Consider the following 11077-nt stretch of genomic DNA (forward strand, 5'->3'; position numbering starts at 1 on the left):
GCCCAAAATTTAAATGGTCGTCCGGAATTGTGGAAAAACCTTGACTTTTTACGTCACATCTGAGACGTCACAACACCGCTCCCGGATGGGCTCGAACCACCAACCTATTGGTTAACAGCCGAACGCGCTAACCATTGAGCCACGGAAGCTCAGAAATTAAATGGTTGTCACGTATTGTGGATAAGTTTTGACTTTTTACGCTACATCTGAGACCCCACAACACCTCTTCCGGGTGGGCCTGAACCACCAGCCTTTCGATTAACAGTTGAACGCGCTAATAATTGCGCCAGGGAAGCCCAAAAATTAAATGTTCGTCAGGTATTGTGGAAAAACTCTGACATTTTACGTTACATCTGAGACCTCACAACACCGCTCCCGGATGGGCTCTAACCACCAACCTATTGGTTAACAGCCGAACGCGCTAACCATTCAGCCACGGAAGCTCAGAAATTAAATGGTTGTCACGTATTGTGGAAAAGTTTTGACTTTTTACGCTACATCTGAGACCCCACAACACCTCTCCTGGTTGGGCTCGAACCACCAACCTTTCGATTAACAGCTGAACGCGCTAACCATTGCGCCACGGAAGCCCAAAAATTCAATGTTCGTCAGGTATTGTGGAAAAACCTTGACTTTTTACGTCACATCTGAGACCTCACAACACCGCTCCCGGATGGGCTCTAACCACCAACCTATTGGTTAACAGCCGAACGCGCTAACCATTGAGCCACGGAAGCTCAGAAATTAAATGGTTGTCACGTATTGTGGATAAGTTATGACTTATTACGTTACATCTGAGACCCTACAACACCTCTCTCGGTTGGGCTCGAACCACCAACCTTTCGGTTAACAGCCGAACGCTCTAACCATTGCGCCAAGGAAGCCCAAAAAATAAATGGTCGTCAGGTATTGTGGAAAAACTTTGGCTTTCTACGTTACATTTGAGATCCCACAACACCGCTCCCGGGTGGGCTCGAACCACCAACCTATTGGCTAACAGCCGAACGCGCTAAGCATTGAGCCACGGAAGCTCAGAAATTAAAAGGTTGTTACGTATTGTGGAAAAGTTTTGACATTTTACGCTACATCTGAGACCCCACAAAACCTCTCCCGGGTGGGCTCGAACCACCAACCTTTCGATTTACAGCTGAACGCGCTAATTATTGCGCCACGGAAGCCCAAAAATTAAATGTTCGTCAGGTATTGTGGAAAAACTCTGACATTTTACGTTACATTCGAGACGTCACAACACCGCTCCCGGGAGGGCTCAAACCACCAGTCTTTTGAATAGAAGCTGAACGCGCTAACCATTGCGCCACGGAAGCCTAAATATTAAATGGTCGTCATGTATTGTGGAAAAACTCTGACTTTTTACGTTACATCTGAGACCTCACAAAACGCTCCCGGATGGGCTCGAAAAACCAAAATTTCGGTTAAAAGCCGAAAGCGCTAGCCATTGAGCCACGGAAGCTCTGAAATTAAATGGTCGTCCGGTATTGTGGAAAAACTTTGACTTTTTACGTAACATCTGAGACCTCATAGCACCGCTCCCGGGTGTGCTCGAACCACCAAACTTTCTGTTAACAGCCAAACGCGCTAACCATTGCGCCAAGGAAGCCCAAATATTAAATATTCGTCAGGTATTGTGGAAAAACTCTGACATTTTACGTCACATCTGAGAACTCACAACACCGCTCCCGGGTGGGCCCGAACCACCAACCTATTGGTTAACAGCCGAACACGCTAAACATTGAGCCACGGAAGCTCAGAAATTAAATCGTTGTCACGTATTGTGGAAAAGTTTTGACTTTTTACGCTACATCTGAGACCCCACAACACCTCTCCCGGGTGGGCTCGAACCACCAACCTTTCGATTAACAGAAGAACGCGCTAACCATTGCGCCACGGAAGCTCAAAAATTAAATGCTCGTCAGGTATTGTGGAAAAACCTTGACTTTTTACGTCACATCTGAGACCCCACAACACCTCTCCCGGGTGGGCTCGAACCACCAACCTTTCGATTAACAGAAGAACGCGCTAAACATTGCGCCACGGAAGCTCAAAAATTAAATGGTCGTCAGGTATTGTGGAAAAACCTTGACTTTTTACGTCACATCTGAGACCTCACAACACCGCTCCCGAAAGGGCTCAAACCACCAGTCTTTTGAATAACAGCTGAACGCGCTAACCATTGCGCCCCGGAAGCCCAAAAATTAAATGGTCGTCAGGTATTGTGGAAAAACTTTGGCTTTCTACGTTACATTTGAGATCCCACAACACCGCTCCCGAGTGGGCTCGAACCACCAACCTATTGGCTAACAGCCGAACGCGCTAACCATTGAGCCACGAAAGCTCAGAAATTAAATGGTTGTCACGTATTGTGGAAAAGTTTTGACTTTTTACGCTACATCTGAGACCCCACAACACCTCTCTCGGGTGGGCTCGAACCTTCAACCTTTCGATTAACAGCTGAACGCGCTAATCATTGCGCCACGGAAGCCCAAAAATTAAATGGTCGTCAGGTGCTGTGGAAAAAACCTTGACTTTTTACGTCACATCTGAGACGTCACAACACCGCTCCCGGATGGGCTCGAACCACACACCTATTCGTTAACAGCCGAACGCGCTAACCTTTGAGCCAAGGAAGCCCAAAAATTTAATGGTCGTCAGGTATTGTGGCAAAACTTTGGCTTTCTACGTTACATTTGAGATCCCACACCACCGGTCCCGGGTGGGCTCAAACCACCAACCTATTGGTTAACAGCCGAACGCGCTAACCATTGAGCCACGGAAGCTCAGAAATTAAATGGTTGTCACGTATTGTGGGTAGGTTTTGACTTTTTACACTACATCTGAGACCCCACAACACCTCTTCCGGGTGGGCTTGAACCGCCAGCCTTTTGATTAACAGCTGAACGCGCTGACCATTGCGCCACGGAAGCCCAAAAAATAAATGGTCGTCAGGTATTGTGGAAAAATTTTGGCTTTCAACGTTACATTTGAGATCCCAAAATACCGCTCCCGGGTGGGCTCGAACCACCAACCTATTGGTTAACAGCCGAATTCGCTAACCATTGAGCCACGGAAGCTCAGAATTTAAGTGGTTGTCACATATTGTGGAAAAGTTTTAACATTTTACGTTACATTTGAGACGTCACAACACCGCTCCCGGATGGGCTCGAACCACCAACCTTTCGGTTAACAGCTGAACGCGCTAATCATTGCGCCACGGAAGCCCAAAAATTAAATGTTCGTCAGGTATTGTGGAAAAACTCTGACATTTTACGTTACATCTGAGACCTCACAACACCGCTCCCGGATGGGCTCGAACCACCAACCTTTCGGTTAACAGCTGAACGCGCTAATCATTGCGCCACGGAAGCCCAAAAATTAAATGTTCGTCAGGTATTGTGGAAAAACTCTGACATTTTACGTTACATCTGAGACCTCACAACACCGCTCCCGGATGGGCTCGAACCACCAACCTATTGGTTAACAGCCGAACGCGCTAACCATTGCGCCACGGAAGACCAAAAATTAAATGGTCGTCAGGTGTTGTGGAAAAAACCTTGACTTTTTACGTCACATCTGAGACGTCACAAAACCGCTCCCGGATGGGCTCGAACCACACACCTATTGGTAAACAACCGAACGCGCTAACCTTTGAGCCACGGAAGCTCAGAAATTAAATGGTTGTCAGGTATTGTGGATAAGTTATGACTTTTTACGTTACATGTGTGACCCTACAACACCTCTTCCGGTTGGGCTCGAACCACCAACCTTTCGGTTAACAGCCGAACGCGCTAACCATTGCGCCAAGGAAGCCCAAAAATTTAATGGTCGTCAGGTATTGTGGAAAAACTTTGGCTTTCTACGTTACATTTGAGATCCCACACCAACGCTCCCGGGTGGGCTCGAACCACCAACCAATTGGTTAACAGCCGAACGCGCTAACCATTGAGCCACGGAAGCTCAGAAATTAAATGGTTGTCACGTATTGTGGATAAGTTTTGACTTTTTACGCTACATCTGAGACCCCACAACACCTCTTCCGGGTGGGCCTGAACCACAAGCCTTTCGATTAACAGTTGAACGCGCTAATAATTGCGCCACGGAAGCCCAAAAATTAAATGTTCGTCAGGTATTGTGGAAAAACTCTGACATTTTACGTTACATCTGAGACCTCACAACACCGCTCCCGGATGGGCTCTAACCACCAACCTATTGGTTAACAGCCGAACGCGCTAACCATTCAGCCACGGAAGCTCAGAAATTAAATGGTTGTCACGTATTGTGGAAAAGTTTTGACTTTTTACGCTACATCTGAGACCCCACAACACCTCTCCCGGTTGGGCTCGAACCACCAACCTTTCGATTAACAGCTGAACGCGCTAACCATTGCGCCACGGAAGCCCAAAAATTCAATGTTCGTCAGGTATTGTGGAAAAACCTTGACTTTTTACGTCACATCTGAGACCTCACAACACCGCTCCCGGATGGGCTCGAACCACCAACCTATTGGTTAACAGCCGAACGCGCTAACCATTGAGCCACGGAAGCTCAGAAATTAAATGGTTGTCACGTATTGTGGATAAGTTTTGACTTTTTACGCTACATCTGAGACCCCACAACACCTCTTCCGGGTGGGCCTGAACCACCAGCCTTTCGATTAACAGTTGAACGCGCTAACCATTGCGCCACGGAAGCCCAAAAATTCAATGTTCGTCAGGTATTGTGGAAAAACCTTGACTTTTTACGTCACATCTGAGACCTCACAACACCGCTCCCGGATGGGCTCTAACCACCAACCTATTGGTTAACAGCCGAACGCGCTAACCATTCAGCCACGGAAGCTCAAAAATTAAATGGTTGTCACGTATTGTGGAAAAGTTTTGACTTTTTACGCTACATCTGAGACCCCACAACACCTCTCCTGGTTGGGCTCGAACCACCAACCTTTCGATTAACAGCTGAACGCGCTAACCATTGCGCCACGGAAGCCCAAAAATTCAATGTTCGTCAGGTATTGTGGAAAAACCTTGACTTTTTACGTCACATCTGAGACCTCACAACACCGCTCCCGGATGGGCTCTAACCACCAACCTATTGGTTAACAGCCGAACGCGCTAACCATTCAGCCACGGAAGCTCAGAAATTAAATGGTCGTCACGTATTGTGGAAAAACTTTGGCTTTCTACGTTACATTTGAGATCCCACAACACCGCTCCCGGGTGGGCTCGAACCACCAACCTATTGGTTAACAGCCGAACGCGTTAACCATTGCGCCACGGAAGCCCAAACATTAAATGGTCGTCAGGTATTGTGGAAAAACTTTGGCTTTCTACGTTACGTTTGAGATCCCACAACGCCGCTCCCGGGTGGGCTCGAACCACTAAATTATTTGTTAACTGCTGAACGCGCTAACCATTGCGCCACGGAAGCTCAGAAATTAAATGGTTGTCACGTATTGTGGAAAAGTTTTGACTTTTTACGCTACATCTGAGACCCCACAACACCTCTCCCGGGTGGGCTCGAACCTTCAACATTTCGATTAACAGCTGAACGTGCTAATCATTGCGCCACGGAAGCCCAAAAATTAAATGGTCGTCAGGTATTGTGGAAAAACTTTGGCTTTCCACGTTACGTTTGAGATCCCACAACACCGCACCCGGGTGGGCTCGAACCACCAACCTATTGGTTAACAGCCGAACGCGCTAACGATTGCGCCACGGAAGCCCAAAATTTAAATGGTCGTCCGGAATTGTGGAAAAACCTTGACTTTTTACGTCACATCTGAGACGTCACAACACCGCTCCCGGATGGGCTCGAACCACCAACCTATTGGTTAACAGCCGAACGCGCTAACCATTGAGCCACGGAAGCTCAGAAATTAAATGGTTGTCACGTATTGTGGAAAAGTTTTGACTTTTTACGCTACATCTGAGACCCCACAACACCTCTCCCGGGTGGGCTCGAACCTTCAACCTTTCGATTAACAGCTGAACGCGCTAGTCATTGCGGCACGGAAGCCCAAAAATTAAATGTTCGTCAGGTATTGTGGAAAAACTCTGACATTTTACGTTACATCTGAGACCTCACTACACCGCTCCCGGATGGGCTCGAACCACCAACCTATTGGTTAAAAGCCGAACGCGCTAACCATTGCGCCACGGAAGCCCAAAAATTAAATGGTCGTCAGGTGTTGTGGAAAAAACCTTGGCTTTTTACGTCACACCTGAGACGTCACAACACCTATTCCGGTTGGGCTCGAACCACCAACCTTTCGGTTAACAGCCGAACGCGCTAACCATTGCGCCAAGGAAGCCCAAAAATTTAATGGTCGTCAGGTATTGTGGCAAAACAAGGGCTTTCTACGTTACATTTGAGATCCCACACCACCGCTCCTGGGTGGGCTCGAACCACCAACCTATTGGTTAACAGCCGAACGCGCTAACCATTGAGCCACGGAAGCTCAGAAATTAAATGGTTGTCACGTATTGTGGATAAGTTATGACTTATTACGTTACATCTGAGACCCTACAACACCTCTCTCGGTTGGGCTCGAACCACCAACCTTTCGGTTAACAGCCGAACGCTCTAACCATTGCGCCAAGGAAGCCCAAAAAATAAATGGTCGTCAGGTATTGTGGAAAAACTTTGGCTTTCTACGTTACATTTGAGATCCCACAACACCGCTCCCGGGTGGGCTCGAACCACCAACCTATTGGCTAACAGCCGAACGCGCTAAGCATTGAGCCACGGAAGCTCAGAAATTAAAAGGTTGTTACGTATTGTGGAAAAGTTTTGACATTTTACGCTACATCTGAGACCCCACAAAACCTCTCCCGGGTGGGCTCGAACCACCAACCTTTCGATTAACAGCTGAACGCGCTAATTATTGCGCCACGGAAGCCCAAAAATTAAATGTTCGTCAGGTATTGTGGAAAAACTCTGACATTTTACGTTACATTCGAGACGTCACAACACCGCTCCCGGGAGGGCTCAAACCACCAGTCTTTTGAATAGAAGCTGAACGCGCTAACCATTGCGCCACGGAAGCCTAAATATTAAATGGTCGTCATGTATTGTGGAAAAACTCTGACTTTTTACGTTACATCTGAGACCTCACAAAACGCTCCCGGATGGGCTCGAAAAACCTAAATTCCGGTTAAAAGCCGAAAGCGCTAGCCATTGAGCCACGGAAGCTCTGAAATTAAATGGTCGTCCGGTATTGTGGAAAAACTTTGACTTTTTACGTAACATCTGAGACCTCATAGCACCGCTCCCGGGTGTGCTCGAACCACCAAACTTTCTGTTAACAGCCAAACGCGCTAACCATTGCGCCAAGGAAGCCCAAATATTAAATATTCGTCAGGTATTGTGGAAAAACTCTGACATTTTACGTCACATCTGAGAACTCACAACACCGCTCCCGGGTGGGCCCGAACCACCAACCTATTGGTTAACAGCCGAACACGCTAAACATTGAGCCACGGAAGCTCAGAAATTAAATCGTTGTCACGTATTGTGGAAAAGTTTTGACTTTTTACGCTACATCTGAGACCCCACAACACCTCTCCCGGGTGGGCTCGAACCACCAACCTTTCGATTAACAGAAGAACGCGCTAACCATTGCGCCACGGAAGCTCAAAAATTAAATGCTCGTCAGGTATTGTGGAAAAACCTTGACTTTTTACGTCACATCTGAGACCCCACAACACCTCTCCCGGGTGGGCTCGAACCACCAACCTTTCGATTAACAGAAGAACGCGCTAAACATTGCGCCACGGAAGCTCAAAAATTAAATGGTCGTCAGGTATTGTGGAAAAACCTTGACTTTTTACGTCACATCTGAGACCTCACAACACCGCTCCCGAAAGGGCTCAAACCACCAGTCTTTTGAATAACAGCTGAACGCGCTAACCATTGCGCCCCGGAAGCCCAAAAATTAAATGGTCGTCAGGTATTGTGGAAAAACTTTGGCTTTCTACGTTACATTTGAGATCCCACAACACCGCTCCCGAGTGGGCTCGAACCACCAACCTATTGGCTAACAGCCGAACGCGCTAACCATTGAGCCACGAAAGCTCAGAAATTAAATGGTTGTCACGTATTGTGGAAAAGTTTTGACTTTTTACGCTACATCTGAGACCCCACAACACCTCTCTCGGGTGGGCTCGAACCACCAACCTTTCGATTAACAGCTGAACGCGCTAATTATTGCGCCACGGAAGCCCAAAAATTAAATGGTCGTCAGGTATTCTGGAAAAACTTTGGCTTTCTACGTTACATTCGTGATCCCACAACACCGCTCCCGGGTGGGCTTGAACCACCAACCTTTCGGTTACCAGCCGAACGCGCTAACCATTGCGCCAAGGAAGCCCAAAAATTAAATGGTCGTCAGGTATTGTGGAAAAACTTTGGCTTTCTACGTTACATGTGAGATCCCACAACACCGCTCCCGGGTGGCCTCGAACCACCAACCTATTGGTTAACAGCCGAACGCGCTAACTATTGAGCCACGGAAGCCCAAAAATTAAATGTTCGTCAGGTATTGTGGAAAAACCTTGACTTTTTACGTAACATCTGAGACGTCACAACACCGCTCCCGGATGGGCTTGAACCACCAACCTTTCGGTTAACAGCCGAACGCGCTAACCATTGCGCCACGGAAGCCCAAAAATTAAATGGTCGTCAGGTATTGTGGAAAAACTTTGGCTTTCTACGTTACATTCGAGATCCCACAACACCGCTCCCGGGTATGCTTGAAGCACCAACCTATTGGCTAGCAGCCGAACGCGCTAACCATTGAGCCATTGAAGCTCAGAAATTAAATGGTTGTCAGGTATTGTGGAAAAACTTTGGCTTTCTACGTTACATTTGAGACCCCACAACCACCAACCTTTCGATTAACAGCTGAACGCGCTAACCATTGAGCCACGGAAGCTCAGAAATTAAATGGTCGTCAGGTATTGTGGAAAAACTTTGGCTTTCTACGTTACATTTGAGATCCCACAACACCGCTCCCGGGTGGGCTCGAACCACCAACCTATTGGCTAACAGCCGAACGCGCTAACCATTGAGCCACGAAGGCTCAGATATTAAATGGTTGTCACGTATTGTGGAAAAGTTTTGACTTTTTACGCTACATCTGAGACCTCACAACACCGCTCCCGAAAGGGCTCAAACCACCAGTCTTTTGAATAACAGCTGAACGCGCTAACCATTGCGCCCCGGAAGCCCAAAAATTAAATGGTCGTCAGGTATTGTGGAAAAAATTTCGCTTTCTACGTTACATTTGAGATCCCACAACACCGCTCCCGGGTGGGCTCGAACCACCAACCTATTGGCAAACAGCCGAACGCGCTAACCATTGAGCCACGAAAGCTCAGAAATTAAATGGTTGTCACGTATTGTGGAAAAGTTTTGACTTTTTACGCTACATCTGAGACCCCACAACACCTCTCTCGGGTGGGCTCGAACCACCAACCTTTCGATTAACAGCTGAACGCGCTAATTATTGCGCCACGGAAGCCCAAAAATTAAATGGTCGTCAGGTATTCTGGAAAAATTTTGGCTTTCTACGTTACATTCGTGATCCCACAACACCGCTCCCGGGTGGGCTTGAACCACCAACCTTTCGGTTACCAGCCGAACGCGCTAACCATTGCGCCACGGAAGCCCAAAAATTAAATGGTCGTCAGGTATTGTGGAAAAACTTTGGCTTTCTACGTTACATGTGAGATCCCACAACACCGCTCCCGGGTGGCCTCGAACCACCAACCCATTGGTTAACAGCCGAACGCGCTAACTATTGAGCCGCGGAAGCCCAAAAATTAAATGGTCGTCAGGTATTGTGGAAAAACCTTGACTTTTTACGTAACATCTGAGACGTCACAACACCGCTCCCGGATGGGCTTGAACCACCAACCTTTCGGTTAACAGCCGAACGCGCTAACCATTGCGCCACGGAAGCCCAAAAGTTAAATGGTCGTCAGGTATTGTGGAAAAACTTTGGCTTTCTACGTTACATTCGAGATCCCACAACACCGCTCCCGGGTATGCTTGAAGCACCAACCTATTGGCCAACAGCCGAACGCGCTAACCATTGAGCCACGGAAGCTCAGAAATTAAATGGTTGTCAGGTATTGTGGAAAAACTTTGGCTTTCTACGTTACATTTGAGATCCCACAACACCGCTCCTGGGTGGGCTCGAACCACCAACCTATGGGTCAACAGCAGAACGCGCTAACCATTGCGCCACGGAAGCCCAAAAATTAAATGCTCGTCAGGTTTTGCGTAAAAACCTTGACTTTTTACGTCACATCTGAGACCTCACAACACCGCTCCCGGATGAGCTCGAACCACCAACCTATTGGTTAACAGCCGAACGCGCTAACCATTGAGCCACGGAAGCTCAGAAATTAAATGATTGTCACGTATTGTGGATAAGTTTTGACTTTTTACGCTACATATGAGACCCCACAACACCTCTCCCGGGTGGGCTCGAACCTTTAACCTTTCGATTAACAGCTGAACGCGCTAACCATTGCGCCACGGAAGCCCAAAAATTAAATGTTCGTCAGGTATTGTGAAAAACTCTGACATTTTACGTTACATCTGAGACTTCACAACACCGCATCCCGGATGGGCTCGAACCACAAACCTATTGGTTAACAGCCGAACGCGATAACCATTGAGCCAAGGAAGCTCGGAAATTAAATGGTTGTCAGGTATTGTGGATAAGTTATGACTTATTACGTTACATCTGATACCCTACAACACCTCTCCCGGTTGGGATCGAACCACCAACCTTTCGGTTAACAGCCGAACGCGCTAACCATTGCCCCAAGGAAGCCCAAAAATTAAATGTTCGTCAGGTATTGTGGAAAAACCTTGAAATTTTACGTTACATTTGAGATCCCACAACACCGCTCCCGGGTGGGCTCGAACCACCAACCTATTTGTTAACAGCCGAACGCGCTAATCATTGAGCCACGGAAGCCCAGAAATTAAATGGTTTTCACGTATTGTGGAAGAGTTTTGACTTTTTACGCTACATCTGAGACCCCACAAC

At 47.5% G+C, this 11077-nt stretch overlaps 2 non-coding genes across 2 annotated transcripts; both read right to left on the reverse strand.

Moving 5' to 3' along the window:
- Positions 1-8309: 8309 nt before the first annotated feature.
- TRNAT-GGU (transfer RNA threonine (anticodon GGU)) lies at positions 8310-8382 on the reverse strand. The gene has a single exon. It is a non-coding gene; the product is annotated as a tRNA-Thr (tRNA).
- Positions 8383-9609: 1227 nt separating this feature from the next.
- Positions 9610-9682, reverse strand: TRNAT-GGU (transfer RNA threonine (anticodon GGU)). Its single transcript has one exon. It is a non-coding gene; the product is annotated as a tRNA-Thr (tRNA).
- Positions 9683-11077: the final 1395 nt, after the last annotated feature.

The sequence above is a fragment of the Phalangium opilio genome, unplaced genomic scaffold (assembly GCF_054372755.1).
Source record: "Phalangium opilio isolate 3A_F unplaced genomic scaffold, DU_Popi_V2 ptg000087l_1, whole genome shotgun sequence".
Taxonomy (NCBI): domain Eukaryota; kingdom Metazoa; phylum Arthropoda; class Arachnida; order Opiliones; family Phalangiidae; genus Phalangium; species Phalangium opilio.